This window comes from Lissotriton vulgaris, chromosome 1_1 (genome assembly GCF_964263255.1).
Source record: "Lissotriton vulgaris chromosome 1_1, aLisVul1.2, whole genome shotgun sequence".
Taxonomy (NCBI): domain Eukaryota; kingdom Metazoa; phylum Chordata; class Amphibia; order Caudata; family Salamandridae; genus Lissotriton; species Lissotriton vulgaris.
In genome coordinates, this window is record NC_141685.1 from 530197107 (window position 1) to 530223298 (window position 26192).

Consider the following 26192-nt stretch of genomic DNA (forward strand, 5'->3'; position numbering starts at 1 on the left):
CGAAAATCACTGAAAAATCAGCACAATCCCATTCCATCCATGCCCTCCATGATGTTTAAATTCAAGACAACCCACAGAAAGACTAGGCCCATGCAAGACTCACTACCCCTGGGCATAAAGGTTGAAAAGTAGGCAAAATGGTTGCAGGCCTAACAACAATGCCTACATTCAAAATGGCCACTTGCCTCCCAGCACATGGCCAGGGCCTGTAGCAGCACTCAAAATGGCACCCAGCCACATGGCCTGTCCCTCCCCATGAACACCCCCAAAAATCGAAAAACACTGCAAAATCAACATAATCCCATTCCATCCATGCCCTCCATGATGTTTAAGTTCAAGACACCCCACAGAAAGACTAGGCCCATGCAAGACTCAATACCCCTGGTGAAAAGGCCACAAGTACAGCCCCAAAAAACGAAAATCACTGAAAAATCAGCACAATCCCATTCCATCCATGCCCTCCATGATGTTTAAATTCAAGACAACCCACAGAAAGACTAGGCCCATGCAAGACTCACTACCCCTGGGCATAAAGATTGAAAAGTAGGCAAAATGGTTGCAGGCCTAACAACAATGCCTACATTCAAAATGGCCACTTGCCTCCCAGCACATGGCCAGGGCCTGTAGAAGCACTCAAAATGGCCCCCAGCCACATGGCCTGTCCCTCCCCATGAACACCCCCAAAAATCGAAAAACACTGCAAAATCAGCACATCCCATTCCATCCATGCCCTCCATGATGTTTAAGTTCAAGACACCCCACAGAAAGACTAGGCCCATGCTAGACTCAAATACCCCTGGTGAAAAGGTCACAAGTACAGCCCCCAAAAACGAAAATCACTGAAAAATCAGCACAATCCCATTCCATCCCTGCCCTCCATGATGTTTAAATTCAAGATAACCCACAGAAAGACTAGGCCCATGCAAGACTCAATTCCCCCTGGGCATAAAGGTTGAAAAGTAGGCAAAATGGTTGCAGGCCTAACAACAATGCCTACATTCAAAATGGCCACTTGCCTCCCAGCACATGGCCAGGGCCTGTAGCAGCACTCAAAATGGCACCCAGCCACATGGCCTGTCCCTCCCCATGAACACCCCCAAAAATCGAAAAACACTGCAAAATCAACATAATCCCATTCCATCCATGCCCTCCATGATGTTTAAGTTCAAGACACCCCACAGAAAGACTAGGCCCATGCAAGACTCAATACCCCTGGTGAAAAGGCCACAAGTATGAATGAATGAATGAAATATCATTTATAATGCGCAGCTATGCCCAGTGGGCGTCAAGGCGCCTAAGTCAAATAACAGGCTGTTAGCAGACAGAAACAGAGCTTACTGGTATGCATTAATAAAAAGCCAAGTTTTCAGTGACTTCCTGAAGAGGTCAAGGGAAGGCAGTAGCTTGATTTCCAGGGGGAGTGAATTCCACATCTGAGGTGCCAGTATAGAAAAAGCTTTGCTCCCCCATCTAGCCTTCTTGGCTCTGGGAGTTACCAGTTGATTAAGCTCACTGGAACGTAGACATCTGCTCGGAACGTATCTAATGAGTAGCGATCCAAGGGCATCAGCCGAGCCTGCAGTTAAAGCCTTATATGTTAGGCAGAGGAGTTTAAACGTAATCCTTGAGGGAATAGGGAGCCAATGGAGACTCTTCCTCGCCAAGGTCATAGATGCCAACCAAGGCAGGGCGAGAGCAAACCGCGCTGCCGCGTTTTGTATAACCTGCAGACGCTGTAGCAGGCCCTTGTTGGCCCCGGCGTACAGTGAGTTGCAGTAATCGAGCCTTGAGCCAACAAGGGCGATCACCACCTGTTTCCGTGCCTGTGGGGACAGATAGTGGACGATCCTTTTCAGGGTCCTGATGACGCCCCAGCAGGTAGCCACCGTTCTGTTGACCTGAAGCTCCATGGAGAGCTGGGTGTCAAAGATGACGCCAAGGTTCCTGGCAGATTGTGTAGGTATGGGGCAGCTACCTAAAGAAGGAGGCCACCACTCACCTGACCACATGCCCTGGTCTTTGCCAAAGACCAGGACCTCTGTCTTATCCCCATTCAACTTTAGTACAGCCCCAAAAAACGAAAATCACTGAAAAATCAGCACAATCCCATTCCATCCATGCCCTCCATGATGTTTAAGTTCCAGACACCCCACAGAAAGACTAGGCCCATGCTAGACTCAAATACCCCTGGTGAAAAGGCCACAAGTGCAGCCCCCAAAAACGAAAATCACTGAAAAATCAGCACAATCCCATTCCATCCATGCCCTCCATGATGTTTAAATTCAAGACAACCCACAGAAAGACTAGGCCCATGCAAGACTCACTACCCCTGGGCATAAAGGTTGAAAAGTAGGCAAAATGGTTGCAGGCCTAACAACAATGCCTACATTCAAAATGGCCACTTGCCTCCCAGCACATGGCCAGGGCCTGTAGCAGCACTCAAAATGGCACCCAGCCACATGGCCTGTCCCTCCCCATGAACACCCCCAAAAATCGAAAAACACTGCAAAATCAACATCATCCCATTCCATCCATGCCCTCCATGATGTTTAAGTTCAAGACACCCCACAGAAAGACTAGGCCCATGCAAGACTCAATACCCCTGGTGAAAAGGCCACAAGTACCGCCCCAAAAAACGAAAATCACTGAAAAATCAGCACAATCCCATTCCATCCATGCCCTCCATGATGTTTAAGTTCCAGACACCCCACAGAAAGACTAGGCCCATGCTAGACTCAAATACCCCTGGTGAAAAGGCCACAAGTACAGCCCCCAAAAACGAAAATCACTGAAAAATCAGCACAATCCCATTCCATCCATGCCCTCCATGATGTTTAAATTCAAGACAACCCACAGAAAGACTAGGCCCATGCAAGACTCACTACCCCTGGGCATAAAGGTTGAAAAGTAGGCAAAATGGTTGCAGGCCTAACAACAATGCCTACATTCAAAATGGCCACTTGCCTCCCACCACATGGCCAGGGCCTGTAGAAGCACTCAAAATGGCCCCCAGCCACATGGCCTGTCCCTCCCCATGAACACCCCCAAAAATCGAAAAACACTGCAAAATCAGCACATCCCATTCCATCCATGCCCTCCATGATGTTTAAGTTCAAGACACCCCACAGAAAGACTAGGCCCATGCTAGACTCAAATACCCCTGGTGAAAAGGTCACAAGTACAGCCCCCAAAAACGAAAATCACTGAAAAATCAGCACAATCCCATTCCATCCCTGCCCTCCATGATGTTTAAATTCAAGATAACCCACAGAAAGACTAGGCCCATGCAAGACTCAATTCCCCCTGGGCATAAAGGTTGAAAAGTAGGCAAAATGGTTGCAGGCCTAACAACAATGCCTACATTCAAAATGGCCACTTGCCTCCCAGCACATGGCCAGGGCCTGTAGCAGCACTCAAAATGGCACCCAGCCACATGGCCTGTCCCTCCCCATGAACACCCCCAAAAATCGAAAAACACTGCAAAATCAACATAATCCCATTCCATCCATGCCCTCCATGATGTTTAAGTTCAAGACACCCCACAGAAAGACTAGGCCCATGCAAGACTCAATACCCCTGGTGAAAAGGCCACAAGTACAGCCCCAAAAAACGAAAATCACTGAAAAATCAGCACAATCCCATTCCATCCATGCCCTCCATGATGTTTAAGTTCCAGACACCCCACAGAAAGACTAGGCCCATGCTAGACTCAAATACCCCTGGTGAAAAGGCCACAAGTACAGCCCCCAAAAACGAAAATCAATGAAAAATCAGCACAATCCCATTCCATCCATGCCCTCCATGATGTTTAAATTCAAGACAACCCACAGAAAGACTAGGCCCATGCAAGACTCACTACCCCTGGGCATAAAGGTTGAAAAGTAGGCAAAATGGTTGCAGGCCTAACAACAATGCCTACATTCAAAATGGCCACTTGCCTCCCAGCACATGGCCAGGGCCTGTAGAAGCACTCAAAATGGCCCCCAGCCACATGGCCTGTCCCTCCCCATGAACACCCCCAAAAATCGAAAAACACTGCAAAATCAGCACAATCCCATTCCATCCATGCCCTCCATGATGTTTAAGTTCAAAACACCCCACAGAAAGACTAGGCCCATGCAAGACTTAATACCCCTGGTGAAAAGGCCACAAGTACAGCCCCAAAAAACGAAAATAACTGAAAAATCAGCACAATCCCATTCCATCCATGCCCTCCATGATGTTTAAGTTCAAGACACCCCACAGAAAGACTAGGCCCATGCTAGACTCAAATACCCCTAGTGAAAAGGCCACAAGTACAGCCCCACAAAAACGAAAATCACTGAAAAATCAGCACAATCCCAATCCATCCATGCCCTACATGATGTTTAAGTTCAAGACACCCCACAGAAAGACTCAGTCCACCCACCACTGAGTACCCCTGGGCAAAAGGCCCCAAAACAGCCCAAAAATCGAAAATTCCAAAATTGTAGTTGCAGCAACTGTAATGCCCCAAACAAACTTACTTGTAAAATTTCTAATCCAACAGTGATCCAAAGAAAGTCAAAAAGGCCTCAAATCCAAATATCCAGCAGCATCCACAAAAAGTAATCCTTCCAGCTCCAGATCCAAATGAAAAGTGACCAGGAGATGGACAAAGCACTGGGAGGAGCCTGCTGGACAGGAACAGGAAGTTGAAGACTGTGGGGCACTTCCTTCCTCCCACCCCCCTCCCCGCCTCCCCAAAATGGACTCCTCGCTAAAAAAGTGCAGGCAAATGTCAACCTAAGGAGTTATTCAGATAAAAATCATCATTTCAAGAAGGTTTATGCTGCTTGCTGGTGGATTTCTTGTGCAGAATTGCACATTTTATATTTTCGCGTGTGCGAGATTATTGCTGCTCGCCGCATCTCAAATCTCGCAATTGCAAAGTACCGCGAGACGTGATCTCGGCGTACTCGCGTTGACAAACGCTCGCTGCAAAAGTTGGCAAGCCGCGATTACGTAATCGCGCTTGCCAAATTCCCGCGGGATCCCGCAGCAAGATCCAAAATGGCGCAGCACTAGCAAAATATCGAGAAAAACAACTCGGCAAACGATGATAAACGCCGCGCGCCGCAAAATTGTATCACCAAGAAAAAAAAAATCCGCTGCGTGCGAATTTGCGGATTTTGCGGGAAATTCGCAAATCTCGCGGATTGCGAATTTACCGAAAATCCGCGAGCATAACGGATTTTCCGCCCATACTTAGCTGTCACTTACCGCAGTCCTCCCCAAGGGTCTCCCTCGAGACCCGCACGATATACACCCACTCACCACGACGGCCTGGGCTTAATACAAGATCAGGCGCTTACTCCACATAGACACAATGTACTCCCCTGCCCTTCCTTTACCCAACCCACACTGGCTCCCCATAACGGGCGAATCTATGGTTCGTCGCACGCTATCCAAATTCCAGCTCCACACGATCGGCGACTTGTTCCCCGACGGCCACGCTTTCTCTATGACAGAAGACCCCCGCTTCACTGACCGAACATTTATGGATGCTTTCATCCCCACTAGACTGCGTGCGATGTTACGGGCTGCATTTCCCAAATTCCCCCTTCCGCCTGATGACAACCCCGCGCTTACATTCATTATATAAAATGACTCAGGGGCTCACATGGTGTCCAAACTCTATAAGTTGTGCTTGTCCTCTCTTCCATCGTCAGACGGGGTGGTACGCGCTGCATAGGAACATGATCTGGGCATGCAGATTTCTGACGACCAGTGGGAAGCATGTTGTGCTATGACCAGGGAGGTCTCCATGAACAGTAGACACAAACTCATACACTTTAAATTCCTGCGAAGGATGTATCACACACCAGCGCTTGCTCACAGGATAGATGCCAATAGACCCCATGTATGCCCCAAGTGTAATGCCCCGCAGGCGGACTTCGCACACCTCTCCTGGACTTGCCCGAGACTCCACACTTACTGGGTAGAGGTACACAAGATTTTGGGTGACATATTGGGTTTGCCGTTAACTGTCACACCAGAAATCGCACTACTAGGCTATGTGACAAATTTCCCCCGCAAACTTCGTAAATTGGCGTCTATTTGCTTCCTACTGGCCAAGAGGGAGGTTGCTCTGCTCTGGTGTTCAAGACGGGCCCCGACGATCGCCTCTTGGCTTCGGAGTGTGGCATACTGCAATGTGAATTGTGTGGAATATTCGGAACAACTCCCAACTTCTTCCCGCCCAAGGGACATCTGGGGTCCATACAGCGACTACATTGCGAGACTGACCCAGGAAACACCATCTCAGTCACTTCATCCTAACACGCCAACAGGGGTGGGCTAGTGCACTGGGAAACCCTTCGCTGTACCCCGGACAAGTATAGACGCCAATGCGAATCCTGAGTGCCCTATGCACGAGGTTCAGTTCTAATAGTCTGGTGACATGTTGCCCTTCGTGGTCCCTAGGTTGTCATGCCTGATATGCATGGAGACTGTATTGTGCTGGGTCGGTCCTCCGGCCCTGATTGTTACCCCCCAGGTGTGTGGGCTGCTCCATGCCGCCCGGGACCGGATTGAGTGGTATTGGATGTGGGCTGCTGTGTCTGGGTTGGGGGTGCTGTTTGATGGGATGGTTGACGCATCGCGAGCTGACTTGCTATATTGGTCTTGCAATCTTGTAGATATGATTTTTGTTTCTTTTATCTTGCTTTCCTTTGTTGTGCTATCCATTATGTTCTTGGTAAATTTCTGTTGCCTTATTAGAAAATACACGCCTTGTATCATTATAAGATGGAGGCAGTTGGCCAGTGGATGATCCACAATTCACTAAAGCTGAATGGGGAGAAGACGGAGGTGATGGTTTTTGGAGGAAAGGAATCGATCTGGTCGGCGGAGTGGTGGCCGAACTCGCTGGGCGCATGTCCCGAGCCCACCTTGTCAGCAAAAAACTTGGGAGTTATGATCGACCCCAACCTCAGTATGTGCCAACAGGTCAACAGGACTGTTTCGACCTGCTGGGGGATTATCCACACACTGAGGAAAATCAGGCACTTCTTGTCACCCCAGGCAAGAAAGCAACTTGCTGTCGCTCTTCTGGGCTCGCGACTGGACTACTGCAATGCGCTGTATGCAGGGCTTAACAAGAGTCACCTACAGCGCTTGCAGGTGGTCCAGAACGCGGCAGCGAGATTTGCTCTTGACCTACCAAAGCGTGCCTCTGCCACTGAAGCCCGAAAACAACTGCACTGGCTCCCCGTTGAATACCGGATCCTTTTCAAATCCATGTGCCTGGTGTATAAAGCTCTTGCTAAACCCAGCCCTACAAGCATGGGATCCATTCTTTCTCGGCATAACCCTAGTAGGAATCTTCGCTCCAGTCACAAACTCCTCCTCTCTGTACCCCGTGTCAGAAAAGCAAGATGGGGAGGTAAGGCCTTTTCCTTTCTGGCACCCAAGTGGTGGAATGCCCTCCCTCTGGAAGTAAGATCTAGCCCCTCTTTGCAAACTTTTAGATCCGCGCTTAAAACTCATCTTTTCACACTTGCATACCCGTAGTGGTATTCTGTATTTTCTGTTTATTGATTTTGATAGGCGCCTTGATACCTTCGGGTTTAGTCTGCGCGATACAAGTTGCTTAATAATAATAATTATCTGTGGTCAAATACGCAATCCTACTGAGTACACCACTGTTTTCCTTGCAATATTCTGTATGGTACACAATGTCATTTTGTACTTGATATGTGATTGGTTCATATGAATGTGGATTGCCTATGTTGCTTTAATAGAGTGTTTAAAAAAAGTGTCTAAATTCACATGAACTATGTATATAACTTGTAATATGACTGTTGGTTTGTATTGGACATAATTATCTCTCAATGCTTTTTTTGTTTCAAATATCTGCCCTTGTAAAGCGCTCTGATACCCGCAAGGGTCTTGTGTGCACTAAATAAAACCTTCAAAATAAAAATAAATATAAATTGGGCTTTAGAATCAGTAAGCTATATCTTGGAAGGACAGGAATTTTCGCTGCAACAGATTATTCTCTACGGACCGGTATGGCAAAGAATAAAGGGACTCATACAAGAGAATTAACATCTTTTTTAGCCCTAAGCCATTCAGGTTCCAAAATTATCATAGTGTTCAATTAATAGTTAATTATTACCACCTCTCCCCAGTACCCTTCAGAGAGGTGCCTTAAATATTGCTAGTAATTCTAACAGTGGCAGACCTGGGAGGTCACTTTATTTTCGTCTTACTACATACTTTGTCTGAATTTATCAATTGTAACATCATTAAGGATTCTTTTGCAATGGAAATGAGAAATGCAGAAATAATTTCAATTCCAAGATCTGGATGAGACCCAGGTATATGTGCTACACACAGACCAATTTCCTTTGTAAATTTCATCATAAAGAATACTGATGGGACTGGAGTAAGTAATAAATACAATTATTCAATAATAGAAAAGTGGCTTCATAACTGGTAAGTGACAAGAACCTCCCTAAGCAGAATAGTCATTTTTATCACTTTTTGCTTCTTGTATAGTAACAAAGGAGCTTAACGAATACACTAATTGATAGATAACTGAAAAATATGATTTACAGTCTCAAGAAATAAAAATAAAAAAACATTCTTTCTGCCATATTGTAAATACAACAATTTGCTGGTACATCACCTTCTCAGGTGAAATATGCTCTATGTTTTTGACACAGTTCAAGAACTTGTTTCTTCAAGGCACTAACACCATCATCATTCTTTGGCACCTTCGGGAGTGAGACACAGTGCAAGTTTGATCCTTGACATAAGGAAATTATGAATTACAAGAAGCAGAATGAAATTGTTTTACTATGTCTATTAGGAGATGGGCTGTGGTGAGACATGCCTATAGCCTTGATCATGGTTTTCTCTCCTAACTATCTATACCAATCAAATGACTTGCAGCTTCTGGGCTGCTGGTCGGCTGCAAGCATATCTGGGAGTGGCTTGTGGCAAGGGAATTGTGCCAGATGCAGGACACATTCGAAAGATGTGGGAGGAAGAAAGTGTGGCCTGAAAAATGGAAGCAAGACAGAACAAGCATTTGCAATGCAATCGGTCTCGCCTTTAGGACCTTATATGTAATTAGCTATGCAGCACATTTGCCTGGGTGCTGAAACATCTACTGTTCTTTAACATGGAGGGAAAGTAAGCAGCAAACTGCTTGACATGCCAGGTATGGGAACACATGGAGAGAAACATTGCCTTTCAGCAAGAAATGGTATTGTCCAAAGCTCTGTTTGTACTATAAAATGTGGGCCTTCGTTGGTCATATCACTGAAAATACAAGATTTGAAAAAAATATTGTCTACGGGTGCTTGTGGAAGACAATTTCTATGGACTGGAATTTTAGAGAATGCTAAAGTGATTTTGGTATTTGACTGACCTCTGCTGGTCATTTTCTATCAAGAAAGCAAGAAAGTTAAATAGAGACAATTGCCATTAAAATTAAAAAAAAAAAGCAGTTGTGGTATTTTACTGACCTCCACTGGTTGTTTTCTATCCAGACAGTTAAATAGAGGCAGTTGAACAGAAAAAAAGTCCCTCAGCAGAAGCAGACAGGTCCTAGGGCTAATCTCCTGAGCCCACAAAGTACAGAGGGAAGGCAGAAAAATACGACCAAATATTCAAGGCCAGAATCATTTATTTTTGGGTGTCTTCACTAAAGTTTTACCATGGACTGAAACTATAAGGACAGGCATGTTAGTGCACAAGTATGTAACATGCTTGCTTACTATGCAAAGGTAATAAGGCTTTCAAAGACAGGTAGCTTCAACAAACGGAAGACCAACGTTAGAAATAAATCAAGTAGGAGATGACATTCAGAGACAAAAATGCATCAAGCATACAAGGACCAGATAAAGGGAGGAGTGGGTTTGGTAGGGGTTGTGGGGTAGTCGGACTCTCCCTCGTACAAAGTGAGCAATGATTTAATTCAAAGGGGATACAGGAAAGGCCTTCGTGTAATTAGAAAAACTGAAAAATATGGAAAAAAGTAAGCATGAAGGACAGAGGGCTAAATGATTTACAGACAAAAGGGAGATGGTTTTAAAACACAACTTTTTGGCATAGATTCTAAGCACTCACATTAAGGTCAGTGCATATACTCCTCTGCCCAGATTATTAGCGGTAGCTTGTGTTTTATATTGCACAAATCGATGCAAATTATTGCTATTCTGTAGCAGTGAAAAAAATAGTACAATATATATGGGTATCGAAATAATGAAAGGGTGAGCCATTTCAACTAGGATTCAGATTTGTGATCCTATGATTACACATTAATCTTGGCATGAATCCACAAATACATTTTAGTACCAAGAGAAAAGAACAAGATGTGAGTTTCCATTGCATTTTCAAGAGTAGGAAAAATGTTTCCTTTCTCCGTGCAGTTGCACATGTCTGAAACACGGTAATGAGCAACAATCCCAAGCGGTAATCACGAGCACTCACGCTCCATACATTTCCTGCAGATTAAGGTTTCAATTAAATGAACTCACGTTGGCTGTAGGACATCCTTCTGGAGCATGTCTCACAAGCCACAATTTACTGCTGTAACGATGCTCTAATGGAAGGGAGGCAAGTTAAATAAATAGATTATGAAATGAGACACTCACTGGAAGCCGGAATGGGCTCAAAATCTTCAGACATCAACGTTGTTGCCCTGCGTAGCTCGCACTCAGGTGCGTTGCGAAGAAAACAGATGATACCATGGGGCATATTACCAAGGGCAAGTATCGCCGCTTTTTCTGTGAATTGTGCCGAGAAAGCGGTGATACTGCTAGAGCCCTATTAACAAGGGCATTTTAAAGCCTGGCCCAAGCCCACTTTGCATGTCGGCGATAAACATCGCTAATGATATGCAAAGTGGGCGTTCCCACGTCCAACCGCATGAAAAATGTGGTTGGAGGTGAGAAAACCCTATTACCAAGGCAGGCGTTGGGAGGGAAAGACCTGCGATAAACTCGTTTATCGCAGGTCTCCCAACGCCTGCTCTGACCAGGCGTTAGGAATTGATAACATGGTGGTGTGGATCATAAAGCTGAATCCACCCCCCCATATTATCAAGGCCCACATTAGCGCGTGAAAACAACGTTTGTTTTCATGCGCTAATGTGCCATATCGCTGACTATTGGCGGATTTCAATTTGCCTACCTGATGGGCATTGATAATTGCGCGCTAAAATGGCGATGAAATCCGGCGATAGCCGGCGATACGGGAATGTGCGTTGTGCGTTTTCCAACGCACTCCTTGGTAATATGCCCCCATGTTGGTTATTGGCCTCCACAAAAGGAAAAGTGTGGAGCAGTGCTTAATTTGTAAAAAAAAAAATGTGTGCCAGGGCTCTCGTCAGGAGACCAATGCAGCTTGAATCAAACAGTGCCTCTGCCATGCTGCCAATGATAGTAACAGCAACAAGAAAGTGCCTCTCCAATCATAGATCAGAATACATCTTTTAACATCAAGAGTTACCCTTATTAACTCCGAATCTATTCAATTGATGTGCTTTATTTCTTAGTATAAATTTTCCACTTCTTGAATAAAGTCATGCAGCTCCAATGGATTGTAACACTTATTTACTCTTATGCCACAAACTTTTGGCTGTATCAAACAATTATTTACATAAAACGTCAAATGAGAGTGGAACAACACATTTGCAAACACTTATTTTCATAAAAGATGAAATGAGAGTGGAACACCACATTTACACATTTACTCAATACACAAAATACATTAATACAATCAACAAATTGTCACAACTACTGAATCCATTAAACATCACAAACAAATATAGCAAATTGCACATTATAAGGACTAAAGAAACTTATGGGTCCTACTATACTTCTTAGTGGCGGGTCCTATTATTTTTCTATCCACTGTACTGTTTTTAATTATGTAATCCTAGTGAGGTCAGAGTACACGTATACAACTTTTTGTCAATGCCTAATTAAGACAGTAGCCCAGCCGTGGACAGCGCAACACCGCAATTGAACAGTGGGCCGTGGGGTTTGAAATCACGTCTGGCTCCTTGGAGGAAGCGGGATCTATCGCATCCAGTGTGCACGTCGTTTGTGGGCAACTCGGAGCATGATGTTTACACGGCAGCCCAGCCGTGGAATGCGCACCACCGCACCATTACAGTGGATCGAGTGGCTTGAAATCATGTCAGGCACCTTGGGAGAAGAAATACCTATCAATAGAGACCCAGCACACGATGGGGCCCATTTGAAGGTTTGATTTGGGGACCCTGTGTACACAGCATCCATTCGGGTGAAATTCACAGCAACTCCCACAAGACCTTGGAGACAGCTCATTGGAGCAAGCCTATCAGCCTATCAGAAGGCTGTGTATGGTATTAAGGAACGGCAAGAAACGCTGTGTACTTGGCAAACCAGCCTGTGAAGAAGAAATACAATCCGAAACGCATCGGCTACATCCCACTGTGTGTTGAGGCCTGAGGAGATCCATTGCTTCCAGCGTGCGCTTCGCCAATTGGGCAAATTGGTGCTTTATGTTTTCACGGTAGCCCAGCCATGGACACCACAACACCGCAGTTGAACGGTGGGCCGTGGGGCTTGAAATCACGTCTGGCTCCTTGGAGGAAGCGGGATCTATCGCATCCAGTGTGCGCGTCGTTTGTGGGCAACTCGGAGCATGATACATACATATATATATATATATATTTATATATATATATATATATATATATATATATATACATACATACATACATACATACATACATACATACATATATATATATATATATATATATATATATATATATATATATATATATTACCTACTGGCTATCGCCAGTAGGTATATATAGTTAGGATTAATTCCCTATGGCATTTCTGAAAATTCTATGTCTAATAACTTTGGCGTTTGTGGACGGAATCGGCTGAAATTTTCAGGAAAATGGCACATTTTGTTTCTGAGCAGCCCCTAACAATTTGGGGGGGTTTCGTCAAGGGGGGGCCGAGAAAAAAGGGGGGTCCCAAAACGCGTTTTTCCCATGTTAATTTCCATAGGGCGGTTGGACTCACTTTTAGCTCGAACGGCTGAATTGATTTGCACGAAACTTGGCAAAATTGTAGGGACTGTTAGCCCGATGTGCCTTTGCTAGGTCTCAATATATGTGCTTCAGTGGATTTTGAGAAATTAACGTTCAAATCAAGATATATATCTGTAACAGCGCTCTGGGCAGCGATCCGGTCCGCTTACTTTTCGCGTTTCGGAACTTTGCGCGCAGAAAGCTGATTGGCTCTCCGGTGTCTGTCAACATTCTAAACAGTCCGGAGCGGCCGCCATCTTGTCTCTCGGTAGGATCGAGAGAGAAGAAGAGGTGAAAAACGAAGGGGGAATTTAATGAAAGGGGGCAAGGTATCACCCTCTTGACCCCCTAGGAATGTTGTTGGGGTTATTAAAGGGTCCCGTGGGAAAAAAAAAAAAAAATGATTTTTCACGGTAGAAGCGCTTCACGGGCCGCGAACTGGGCCGCAAACTGGTAGCGAAACGGGAATTCGCCATTTTGTGCTTCGTTAATTAAATTACTAGGTATAAGGGGGTGCGGGAGACGTATCCTAATCCCCTATGTTTCCTGAGGGTGGCTGAGGAGGCTGATATATGTTGATACATCTCTTCCAGCGGCTGCGCCATCTTGCCTTTTTTCCAATGCCACAATTTTGTCGTGCACGGCAGCCATTTTAGATGCCAGGCTGGTCCCAGGCTATCACCTACCCCTGCGGATGTAGTTTATGGCCCCAGCTGTAGAGAATTCAGACATGCCAACCCTCCCGATTCAGGCGTGTGACTACTGATTTCAGTGCTAGTCTCCCGCCTCCCGATTTCTGCAAGCAAAAACCCGGGGGCATATTACGAACAACTAGCGATAATTTTTGTCTCTAACTTGTTTAGAGACAAAAATTATCGCCGCACATCGGCGATTTTTATCGCAGATAAACCTTGCTATTATCGCAGAAAAGTCAGCGATATTCATGTATTATCGAGCAAATGCTCTTAGCCATGTTATCCACCTCCCATTGGATAACATGGCTAAGAACTGCTGAGGGCAGGTGTTAGATTTTGGAGATATTCGCGCTTAGCGCGAATATCTCCAAAAGTTGGTAATAGGAGATAGCGATGTTAGGGACTGTTTGCAGTCGCTAACATCTTGGCACGCCACTTTGCATGTCATTAGTGATAAATATCACTGACATGCAAAGCGGGGCCCAAGATGGTCGCTATCTCCTTTTAGCTGTCACTAACTGGTGTTAGCGACAGCTTGGTAATAGGGAGATCATTTTATCTCCGCTTTCATGGCTTTTAAAGCCAAAAAAGCGGAGATAAACCCCCTTGATAATATGCCCCACGATTCCTTGGGGGTTTCAGCTGACAGGGCTTGGTATTGTGTTACATGGTAATTTTTCCAGGAAACGTCAGAGGGTCGATGCAGGGGTTCTAGAAGAGGTGATAAACCATTTAAGCCTCATGAACAAGCGCATGGTCTTTTAAAGATTTGTGAAGTACTCGGGGCGGCGGTGTGTGTGTGCCCTCTTTCAGGAGCGGGCGGGGGGGCACTGCCAGCAACTTGCCAGGTCAGGTAGTGTTCAACACGTGCATCACCCTTTCTCTGCCTGCTATTGCGCTCCATGCTTCGGAAAGGTAAGAAAAAGAACGTGCATTTGAGTTTGAAATGTCCGATCCTGCAGCAGCACACTTCCAAAGCCCACACATGACAATAACCCGATTCAAGGCCCTATTCACCCGTTTTAAAAAAAATAGATAACACTCCGACAAAGTAAGATTATAAAACTTTATTAACTTTTAACTATAATGAACGGAACAAAAACTAAAAACATTTAAACATTTTTCAACTCAAAAAGCAACAATGGTTAGAAGCTGTCTTTTGTGCGAATAGTCCCAAGGCAGCACAACGTGCAGAGTTCTGGACGGCACCCAGGTGATGTCGCCTGGGTGCCGCACTGGTTTTGGGATCCTACAATGCAGCACAGAAAAACAGCGTGGGGCGTCCCGGGTGGTGCGGGGGGAGGCCTCGTCAGTAGCGGTCTGTTGTGCGAATAGTCCCAAGGCAGCAGAACGCGTTGAGATGTTGATGGGACTGTGTCCAGTGTCCCATGGCTGACACAACATGTACGACAGGCACTCAGGTGATGTCCAGTAAACTGCCGCACTGGTTTTGGTATCCTACAATGCTGCTCCGAAAATTGGCGTGCGGCGCCCCGGGGGGGGGGGGGGCGTGGGGGAGGCGGCGTGAACGGGCCTCCCCAGGTGGCGGCCATCTAGCTGAGTTGCGCCCGCTCTTGCGGCTACAGCGTCTCGCTCACCATGTTGTTGAGTTGCTCCCACTCTTGCAGTGCAGCGATAGGCGGCTGCCACATGGCTCTTAAAATGGCGGACGGCTCCTCGGTTTTGGGCCTGGTCCACTGAAATGGCCCTGGGACACCTTGGAACTCGGACGCTTGCCTGCTAGGGCTTGGGCTCCATTCTCGAAAAGCGTCCCCTCAGCCGTGAAGATTCTACAAAAGACTTGGGGGCCCCCGACTCCCGCAGGCTTCCGGTGGGGAGCGGCTGCCATGATTGCTCGCGGAATGACCACGACGGAGCCACGAGATGGTGGTGCTCTCATGCATGCATCAGTGATGTCATTTGAGATGTCATCAGTGATGTCATCAGTGATGTCACTAACCATGTCATGAATGATGTAATATGTGACATCATCAGCAGTGGATTGCGGGTGCGCGATATATAGTTAGCGCTTATAACTATATATGGAATTTCAATGGTTTTATGCGAGTAAAATAAGGTTTTGTAAATGCAAATCCCTAACTATATATGGCCTAAAACCAATGGTTTTTTCATTGAATTTTCAAGGTTTTGTAAATGCAAATTCCTAACTATATATCCACTATAACCTATGGTTTTTTCTGTGAATATATATATATATATATATATATATATATATATATATATATATATATATATATATATATATATATATATATATATATATATATATATATATATATATATGCTTTTGTGGTCTCAAATGAAGAAACCGGGTAAAACCTAATTTGAATTTGAGTTCATGTATGAGCTAGAGCCCTCTCATTTGGTTTCAAGAAAAGCTCAAATTGGTCTACTAACTGCCAGACTGTTGACTGTGTCATCTGCACCACTGCCAGCACCATTACCAATCTAGGATGAATGATAGGCAACGTGCTATTTCACCCAACACAAATCTTTGCCTTTTAGCCTCTTGCCCATTATTTTAGACCTCCTTAATTTTACAGTTTACATAATCAAGCTGCCAAATCATTAGTAGGAAAAAAACTAAATGTAATACCAAGAGTTAGCCACAACGTGGCAGTAGACCACAAGCAAACGGCACGTGTTAAAACTGAGACCTTTTTAGATATGAATTTTGACAATCCAGCCACCAAACAGACCAATTGTCTCTAATGTACTTTGAGTGGGCTTTACATCTACCTCTTTTAACTACTTGACTTTGTCAATCACATCTTGGCTCAGCGCAAAATACTATTTCTGTTTCACCTGACGCTTTGGGCTGTCACTGTTTATCTTTCTGCCTCCAATGGATGTTGTGTAGTAGTCCCTAGTCCCACATGCTAAGTAGAATAATGACACAGATACCATTGTAGTGGGTGCATAACTGTCCCAGGGCACGTGTGCCTGGCCCCTTTTATTGACAGGGTCACCTGACTGGTGATGCTTGTGTTGGATGGGTGTGGGTTGGGTGTTAGGACTGCCCCTGGGGAGGGGCTACATAATTAAGTGTCAAGCAGTACAATACATTCCTCCCAAAATCCAAAAGAAAGAATATCAAACCCAACCTGTGGAAACACAACAAAAATAAACTAGATACCACGCAGCCCATCAGTGTGTAGAGTCAATCAGCATGACAGTAGTGCACATATGGATTGATGAAGCTGGCTCCAATAGGACATCTCCGCTCGCAATCATAATTTAACCATAGTGATTCAGGGCAAGAAAACTGGCTTAGATGCATCAAGGACCTTCTGGCTGCATGCCGACCAGAGTCATGTCCGTTGTGTGTACTTGGTCCACGTAGCTGACGCTCCAGATGATTTGTGGTTGGTGTCAACAATTCACAAAACAAAATGCACCAGGACCATTGTCAGAGTCCATTGAAAGTTTGATGGGTGGTGCTGATAAATTTGCTGAAGTCAGTCTTGGAGTGCTGCAAACTATTGGAGTCTCGCTGCCAGCCCTTGCCTCCTTCTGGAATCCATCAGTCGGGCAGTGTTAAGTCTGTCTCTCGTGCTTGTGGACGGCCTTTGGATGGATTGCCACAGGACTGTATGTGTCTGCTCTGGGTATGTCTGTGTGCCGCGTCCGGCTGCTGCGAAACCATTGAGGAACCGCGGCCTTGTTGCTTGTGAAACCACGGGGGTAGATGGGTCCTGGTGTAGATATGCTCTTGCTACCGGGATGCTTCAGGTGATCATTGTAGCTGCTAGCCTGTAGGTATGATGACAATGTTGGATTCCACTCTGATTATTCAGTGCTCCATGGGGTGTAATGATGACGCACAAGACAGGAGCTAGCCAAGAAGGGATTACCAGTTATGTGGTAACCGGTATGATAAGTGGTGATGACTTGCCTTGATGTTCGCAGGCCTTCATTCCTGGTTCATTGACGACTGGTGATTGTGACAAGGTGCTTATATTCTTTCTTTGTGGAGGCATCTGCATCTCTCAGCCCAGATTTTATGAGTAGCTGAGACACTTGTTACAATTGCTAGACGGTTAGACACTTGGTTTCCACATACTTGCGGCTTACCCTCAGTTCTCCCTCTGCGCTGTAACCAGGCCGTGCATGTTTCACCTCAGACTGCATGGGGTCTGTGTTAGGGCTGTGTGTGCCCATTATTGATAATGGGGTAGCCCCTAATGTCAAAACGGACCTGGGCACAGTACTGGAATGAAACCAATGATTCGTGACCAAGCTAGTACCAAATATTATTTTACTTTTGCGAACGAATGATTAAATCACATATACAGGATACAGAATATCTATTTCTGCATCAATTAGAAAAAACCACACACAAGAATTAAGCGCAACACTATATAATAATTTGCACGTTATTTATTATAGAGTCAATCAATAATTGTTATACTGACTATAGGTTGCGCGCAAGGAGGAGAGGTGAAAGGATAGGATAGTGGTGTTGGGTAGTGAGGTAGTGAATAAAGTATTCAAAGAGTAAACAGTTCAAAAACCTTCAAAGATACTGATAGCAAAGATCAGTTACATCAGGCATGTCCCCAGAGGATTTACATGTAATTCTGTAAATTTTTCAATCTGCACTCAATACAGTTTTATGCAATGGTGAGGCAACTAGGTACAGGTCTTAAACAAGGGGGTCCCTTCACAGCCACGGACTCCGCTGCAGCGTGGATGAGAGTGAGGGGCTGTTCCCGCTACTATCCACACACTGTGAGTGTGTGCGGGGTACTGTGATTAATGTGTTAGTTTTCAACTATGCTACTGTCTTCCGGCCCTGGAGAAGGCATGAGCCTGGAGCCTTCCACCTGGCCCAATCTCATCCATTCGCTCAGCTGACGAGGGCTATTGGGTGGGTATGCTCGGGCCACCCCCTTTCACTGTGTGAGTGCCCGTGTCCTGCCTCACTACTAGTTGCTGCGCCCATCCATTACTCCTACTTTGGGGATCGTGCTGGGTGATTGGACACGCGGCTTACGTTTGAATGTGGGCGCACTGCTCCCCACTCCTCTCACCAGGACCGATGTTGGTAGGTGTGAACAGTAAATAGACACCTCTGCAGACAGGGGCATGGCATGAGTCCAGACTGCCTTGTTGCCAATGTGGTCTAGTGGTCGCAAAGTCCACGTGCTAAGTAGAATGACGACATGGACCCCATTGTAGTGAGTGTATAAATGGCCCAGGGCATGTGCACCCGGACGCTTTTATTGGCAGCGTCACCTCACCTGACTGGTGACATCTGTGTGGGATGGGTGTGGGGTTGTAGGTATTAAGACTTCCCCTAGGGAGGGCCTGCGTCCACCAAGGCACTACCATGGAGTGCTTCTATTGAACTGCGTGACGGACTATAACTACTAGAATTTGTATCAGCAGCTCTATTATAGTTTCTGCCCTGTCCCTCCTGAGCCTGCTCCTCATGGCTCACTCCTGCACTCCCTCATTCTCATGTGTCTCATTCTTCTGTTTATCAAATCATCTTCCTCTCTCATTCCTTGTTCCTATTCCTATCTCTCTCCACTTTGTGCTCCTGATTACCCTCACCCATCAACCCCAGTCGTGCCTCCCTCCTGCCTCTACCTCTTCCCATTGTGTACTCCTCATTACCCCTCTCGCACTCTCTTCTTTTGTCTCACCCATCCTTTCCTCTTTCCACTTTGTTTCTCCCTCCTACCCTTGCCTTCCGGCAATTTCTCATTATCTCTTGCTTAGAAGTGAAAGGCTAACTATATGGAAGACTTCTTCTCTTTTCCTTTGTCAAATGAATGCCAGGGGGCATTATAGTCCTTTTTTTTCTTCTACATGACAGAAACTAAAGACGGACTACAATGAAGACTTTCTTGCTTCCCAACCTTTATTTGATATAGAAAGAACAACAGGATTATATTGAGGGCAAGGAAGCCTCCAATAAAGTCATCTGTTAACTTTTTAAATATGTCTGACTTTAATGTGCTGAAGCTGAATTTGTTAGCACATTAAACCCAGACCTATTGGCTTTTGCAATGCTTGTTTTTACTAGGTAGTATTACAGACTGCCAAATGCAAGATGGCTGATGCCATGTGTGTGCTATAGTCCCCGCAACTGTTGAAAAATATGGGACGAGGGCGCAAATGCAATATGTATACGGTTATTACGGATCAAGGGCTGTATGCTTTACTTTGGGGTGCTACATTGTTTTAATATGGGACCTTACCTTTCCTCAACTATCCTTTGAAGATAAAGTGATATAACCATGTTGATATTGCCCTGCTATGCACCTTATCAGTTTAATCTGTAAATGATACATTCGTCTTTGACAGTGCTACCTTTAATGGCCGCAGAGAATAGCAGGATCGATGAGTATCTTTCTTATCAGCAAGAGAAGGATAATGCAAGCTGACATGCCTCAGACGAAGGTCATTGGTTGACTCGTTGTGGGTCTGCCCCTGTAAAACATGTCTTACTGCCCAAAAAAAAAAAACATGGTATGTAATTAAACTAACATTACCCGGAAAGAGGGGGCGTGGCTAGCCGAGCAGCGAGATGGCCGCTCTCTGAGTGAGGTCCGCCGGCTACACTAATTAATCCTCCACTTATCCTGCTCCTGGTGCCTGCGGACCCTCGTTCTTCCCGGTTCGGCTCAGACCACCCAGGTGATCCTTCAGCCTAAGTTTGGGGCGCGGAGGCAGCGTCCCTTAGGAGCGGCGGCGGCCTGAACATTTGCCGACCTGCGCGCCCGCTCTGCCCCTCGCCGGAAGTGCCTGTCACTGGGCGTCGCGAGGCACTGTGGGCCACGGCTGTGGAGGCCTCTGTTGATCTGGCGGACTGTACGGCGGGACGTCGCCTGCCGGGGAGCTGCCGCGTATGCAATACCAGTGAGTTCCGGTTACAGCTGAGGAGCGATTGGGCCGCTGAGAGGCTGCGTGACACATGGGGAGACCGACGCACCTTAACTGAATGCGACACCAGCCGGGGCGCCGCGAGGAGATCAGACGCCCACCCGGAGCAGCGCTGAACTGTGGGGAGCCCCGGTGGCCGGCAAGGGGGTCGCGCCAGCATTTATTGCATTGCCGCGAGGGCCGGAGACGGTGCACAGTGAAGCTGCGGCGAGGCGGGGACGGCTTGGAACTCCACCCGCTTCGCCACCACGCCGAGATCTATCGCCTGCTACTCACTGTGTAGAGCGGAGCACCACTCATACACTTGTGCACCTTGCTGCTTAAGTCCCCGGGGTCTCCGGTACTACGGACTTCCCGCCTATCACGCGGACTCGCCATAGAGAAATGGGCGCCCGCCATTTTGAGGCCTGACGCGGTCCGCTCTGTGCGCTGCAGCTCAGGGGAGCCACTGGGCATCTACGTCTATTTTACACACGACTGGAATGGGGCACCGACGACTCATAGCCACGCCTGGCACGCCCTGGCACCACCCGGACAATTGCACGGGGGCTGAAAACTTGCTGAAAGAGGCGCAAGATAGGCGCTGCTCCTTTGCGAAGTTCGCGGACTCCATCCGACTGCAGAGATGGGGAAGAACGAAGCCAAGCAGTCTAAGATCAGTTTTGACAACAGGAGACCCCCGAAAAACCCGGCGACAGAGTCGGAGGGTGGTGCATCGTCGTCGCAAGGTCCACCTCCGGACATTGACTTTGGGGCCCTAATTATGGAGGTGAGGACCAGCTTAAAGAGCATTGACGCTAAGCTTGATAACATGGCCACACAGCTCGAATCCGTGAAAACTAAGGTGGACGCCCACGAGACAAGACTGGATTGCCTTGAAAATAGACAAACTGAATGCTGCGAATTCCAGCAGCAGGCCAAGCAACATATCACGTCGCTGGAGCGGGAAATCGACAATCTACGCGCCAAATCGGACGATTTGGAAGCACGTTCCAGAAGGTCCAACATCCGCATTACAGACATTCCGGAGACTACAAACATAGGCAAGATGGAATCGTTTGTATCGGACCTCCTACATGAACTGTTCGACCCAGGTCTGTCCCCGGTTTTCACGGTAGAAAGAGCGCACAGATCCCTTGGGAAAAAACCTCCGCCAGGCGCCCCTCCACGCCCCATCCTGGCTAAACTGCTCAACTACCAGGATAGAGACATCATCCTGCGTTTGGCGAGAGAGAAGGGTAAGATCACGCATCAAGGAAATAACATCTCCTTCTACCCGGACTTCACCCCACTAGTGCAAGCAGCCCATAAGGAATTCCTGCCGGCAAAGAGAGTGTTGCTGCAAGCTGGTGTGCCATACTCTCTCCTTTACCCGGCAAAACTGAAGATACAACACGACAACACCTCACACTTCTTCACAGACGCCAAATCTGCACTCAAGTTCGCTAAACACATCTGTGCTGGAGCCAGAAGAAAATCGCCACGACTGGAGGAAGCTTCAGACCACCTCAGTGACAATGACTGAAGAGACTACGGCTTTCACTCTGTGCGGCTGCACATTTGCCTCTTCGACTCACGATTGGGAGCCCGAGTCAGCCTTGGACACAGGTCTGTTGCATCCGAACTGAGTCACTGGGGGTAAGTCACTGAAGCGCCCTCGAGCGCCAGACTGTAGCTGCTGCCTCCGCGCTTTCTTTGAGACTTTGGTTAATTACGGACTTTGTGGACCCCGGGATGGGGGCACTCTTAGAGCCCAGGAACTTTAAATTTTGACTGTAGCCACCCCGCCTACACGGGGGTGTTTGCTGGGTGCACCACGCCTCATGGGGTGCCTCCCTTTGTTATTGATGTTGGGGTTTTTCCACGCTATGCGTGCCTGCTTTTGGGGTATGTCACGACCTGATTGGGGGGTTGCTGAGGGAGGAGGGTGGTGGGGGGGTTTAAGAAGTTGCAAGTTTTAGTTTTGAACTGGTGCAATGTACTGCTACAACTGCCTATCTGTTTGCGCACTGTGCTGGTAGTCATGATGTCTAGGCGGCCTTCTGGCTTTTGGGGATGGGGACACCGGGGAGGGTTTCGACACTATCAAACATTCTAGATGGGGGGTATTAAGCTCTGGACTTGGAACATTAGAGGCCTTGGGGACTTCAAGAAAGCGCGTTTGATGCATGGTATATTGTCTAGGCACAATGTAGACATTTGCTTCTTACAAGAAACTCATCTCCACGTGACCCCTTCACCCCGTTTGAAAAATTCCCGATGGGCTCATGTATACTCTTCCATTTACTCCAACTATGCGAGAGGCGTAGCCATACTCATTCGCAGAGGGTTAGATTGGCGTGAGCACTCTCAAGTGCGTGATGTAGAAGGGAGGTATGTTTTGCTGCATGGTTCTTTGCAAGGGCGACCCATTGTGCTGGCTGCAGTCTATGGCCCCAATGTAGACGATCCTGACTTCTTCAGAGGTGTTTGGGCGGAGATTGCGTTGCTGGACTGCCAGTCGGTCGTGCTGGGGGGAGATTTCAACATTGTATTGAATGATGACATGGATCGAAGAGGTGTGAGCAGACCACAGCATGCTAGAGCGCGCCAAGCGGTCTTGGATGTCATGAGTGAGGGTATGCTTTCTGATGTGTGGAGAGCCAGGAATCCAGGGGTCAAAGTGGGGACCTGCTACACTTGCCATAAAGCTGCCTGGTCCAGATTGGACTTCTGGCTGGTGTCTCCTGAGGTTGCGACCTGGGTGTCGAATGTTGATATCATTGCTAGATCATTGTCGGACCATGCTCCGTGTATGTTGGAGCTGCGCCCCCCCCCCGACACTATAAACAGGGCGTTCCAGTGGCGCCTTCCCCCACACGCGCTCACAGACCCGGTGTTTGTAGAGGGGATTAGAGAAGACATCATTAAATATTTTACTGAAAATGCTGGGTCTGTCTCCTCTGAGGCCATTGTATGGGATGCCTTTAAAGCTGTGATCAGAGGCCAATGCATAGCACGGAAAGCAGGGGTCCTACGCACCATCAGGGACACGTTAGCTAAACTGGAGGGGGAACTGAGAAACCTTGATATTGCTTTTAGCTCTGACCCGTCGTTAGAAATTGCTGGGAATCTGAAAACCAAGCTGCTGGCCTTTAATGAGGAAGCGGAGCGGGAGGTGCGGTTCCTGGGGAAACAGGCTGAGGCACGCAGGTACGGGGAGGGAGACAGGCCGAGCAGGACCCTTGCTAGGTTGATAGCTCCTCGCACACAATCCAACTATATCCACACCATCTATGATAGAGCCGGAAACCTAGCGGTGGGTCAGGAGGCTGTGTTAGGCGCGTTCTCAGATTTTTATGCAACCCTTTACACCTCCAAGCAACCCGAGACACCGACCTCACTGCAGGACTTTCTTGACTCAGTTGCCCTCATATGGTTTAACAACAACCACAGACAATACATGGACCTCACTGTCACAATACAAGATATCGCTCAGGTGATTAAAAGCATGCCGGCCAACAAAGCCCCTGGCCCTGATGGCCTGACTACATCCTTCTATAAAACTTATGTCGATGAACTGGCGCCGAGACTACACTCCGTATTTGTCGAGGCTCTTGAATTAAATTCCCTACCAGACTCCATGCGTGAGGCCTTAATAATCACACTCCTCAAGCCGGATAAAGATGAACAACAACTGGACTCGTACAGGCCCCTTTCTCTTATAAACGTAGATGCTAAAATTTACGCGAAGGTAATTGCAGATAGATTACAGCCAATGTTGCCTATGATTGCGCTCCCAGATCAGTCAGGATTCATCCCTGGCCGCGCAACGTCACATAACCTCAGAACTATTTTCTCTGTCCTTCACTACTTGCACCCATCAGTACAGGCGGCGGTGGTGTTCCTGGACGCCACCAAAGCCTTTGACTCCTTAGAGTGGCCTTACCTTTTTAGTGTTCTGAGGCGGATGGGCTTCAGTCAAAACTTCATGACCCTGATCAGGCTACTATACACGGAACCTAGAGCTAGGGTGAGTGTAAACGGGCTCGTTTCCAAGCCATTTAGTATCTCAAGGGGACCAGACAGGGATGTCCTCTATCCCCGCTCCTTTTTGCAATTGCGATGGAGCCGCTTGCGGCTCGAATAAGGCAACACCACACTGCCAGGGGCATTGGATTCAGCGCTAGGAGCTTGCTAATTTCGTTATACGCGGATGATGTCACCCTATACGTCATAAATCCCAAGGACAACATGAATCAGCTACTCCGAGAATTTGTGAGGTTTGAGGGCCTGGCGGGGGTATCCATCAACTGGTCAAAGTCGGTTGCCTTCCCCCTGACGGAGGAAACAGATCGCCCTGCTCTGGACTACCCCCTAAGGTGGGAGACGGAAGCGGTCAAGTATTTGGGGGTCTGGATCAGCCGAGATGTGCAAGAGTTGTGGTCGCTGAATTTCGGGAGGGCGGTGGACTGGCTGGAAGGGAAGATCGAGGTCTGGAACAAACTACCTCTATCCCTGGTTGCGAGGATCGCACTGGCGAAAATGGTGGTTCTCCCCAAATTCTTGTATTTGTTCATGAACGTACCGCTGCCAATGACAACACACTTTCACGCTCGTGTCCGCTCGCTGCTGCTGAAGTTGGTGTGGGCCGGTGGGCAGGCCAGAGTCTCCTGGGACCTGCTCACACTTCCGCTCCGACAAGGGGGCCTGGGGGCCCCTGACTTGAAGCTTTACTCCCTCTGTGCACAAGCTCAGTTTCTGCATTTCTGGGCCTACCCCACTCCCTACCAGCCGCATGCGGCGGTGGAACTAGCGGTGGTCGCACCCTTGCCGCTACGGGTGGCACTATACGGGAAAGTTACATGCCCGTCGCGAGAGGTGGACACCGTGGAAATGGTCCGCTGGGCCTGGCGCGAACTTCAGAAAAGAGCCGGGCTCTCCTTACTTTATGCGCCGGCTATCCCCCTGAGGGGTAACCCGATGCTACCTTGTTTGACAGCCAGAGGCGATGTCCTCACGATCCGTGGAAAACGACTACTCACCTTTGCTGACTTATATCCTGACGGCACCTTTTTCGAGATGGACGCAAACGGGGACGTCCAGCCCGACTCTTTTGCAGACACGTTGCTGTATCATTCCCTTAGGGAGTCCTGCAAAAAGTTAGGTCCACGATTCCCGGAGGAACCGTGCACACTGACCGCCCTCCAAAACTTGCTTTCACGACCTTCCCCCAAAAAGCTGGTATCTAGACTGTATAACTGCATACAGGAACAGGCCCCGCTGACGGTGGCCACGGCCAAGCAAGCTTGGGCTGCGGACCTGGAAGACCCGTTGTCGGACGAAACATGGGAGTACTGCTGTAAGCAACTCACGGCCCTATCTCCGAACTATCGGCTGCGGCTCATCCACTTCAAATTCCTGCACCGATATTATCGCACGCCGGCACTATTGCACCAAATGGGCATCCGTGCGGATGCCTCTTGCGGGAAATGTGGAGGGGAAGGTGCGTCCTTTATCCACGTGGCTTGGAG